The sequence below is a fragment of the Solanum tuberosum genome, unplaced genomic scaffold, assembly GCF_000226075.1.
Source record: "Solanum tuberosum cultivar DM 1-3 516 R44 unplaced genomic scaffold, SolTub_3.0 scf00588, whole genome shotgun sequence".
In the NCBI taxonomy this organism is placed as follows: domain Eukaryota; kingdom Viridiplantae; phylum Streptophyta; class Magnoliopsida; order Solanales; family Solanaceae; genus Solanum; species Solanum tuberosum.
Genome location: NW_006239502.1, coordinates 135,943 through 137,303, shown reverse-complemented (window position 1 = coordinate 137,303; position 1,361 = coordinate 135,943).

Here is a 1,361-nt window from a genome sequence, read left to right as displayed (position 1 = left end):
TTGAAACGGGGTAAGTTGCCCGAGAGGGAACTTATTTCCATCTAAAACTTAGCCTAGTCACTATTATCTTGCAAATTTCCTATCGAAAGCATGTACCCAATGATTTATCTCAGCTTGTATTGCGGTCACACCCCAAGAACCTTTCCCCATACTTGATTTTCTTGTTAATTTTTGCTATTTTTACTACTTGTGACAAAAACCCCAATTGATATTTGACACTTTCGTGTCACCCCCTTTAATTTACCATGTTTTTGTTCATTAATGTGTTTAGCTACGACTAGTTAGAGCTAAATTTTATTTTTCTAGCAATTCTCAAAACCACTCCCTTGGGACACGACCCCAACCTTTAGTTGGATACTATACTATTGACGATCGTAGACACTCGTATCATAGGTTAGTGTCATTGGTCAGGATAAGCATCACCAACTATAACTCATATAAGAAACAAGTCTAGGATTGTAATAGTAGAAGTTAATTCTTCCCAGTCTAAGGGTAAGGATGATACACAATACGATCAAATTGACCAAAATGACGATAATATAATTTACATCTCTGTTGATCAGAACAAGGTTATGAATGGGGCAGAACTGAGATGCCATGTTGGTGAAGTCAGTGCCAGAACTGATAAGGTAAGGACACAACAGAACAAGGAAAAATGAAGAACAAAAAGGATAGCATGAAAGGAAGATTAGGAAGCAACCTTAGGCAAGAGATCACTGGAAAGTCTAATAATAGTGAGGATAACTTAGTGAACACTTACCAATCTGATAGTGAAAAGCACTGGTCAACTACACAAAAGTCAGGATAATCTCAATAATATTAATCTATCTACAGTCATGCTTCATAATTAAAAATCAAGAACTTATACAGTTGTGAATGTTAGGTGCAATCCAACTACTGAGAAGACTATTGAGAAATATGAGGAACAAAATGTGAAGCTAAATTACCTGATGACTGCATACAAGACAATTTCATGCATAACGAGGAGACAAAATCAATGTAATCCAGAATAGTTTTTTTTAATGAAGAAACAGATCGTATATCTGGACCAAGACAGGAAATGCAACAACAAAACAAATGAAATACAAAGAAAAAGGGGAAAACCAGACAAAAAACAAAGGCAACAAGCTGAAAAAAAGGCACATTGCTTCACTAAATAGGAGGACAACAGACAAAATAACACTAGCCAACCACAAAAACACCCAAAGGAGGCAGCTACAGTCAAATACTCTGTTTCGAAAACCTATAAGTTGAAGGCTAGAAGGATATTCATGCTTAGAAAAACCAATCTAGCTTGATTGCGGCACCCAACAATAACTTTAAAAAGAGAGCGAAAAGCATGCATTATTAATGTTTTAAGA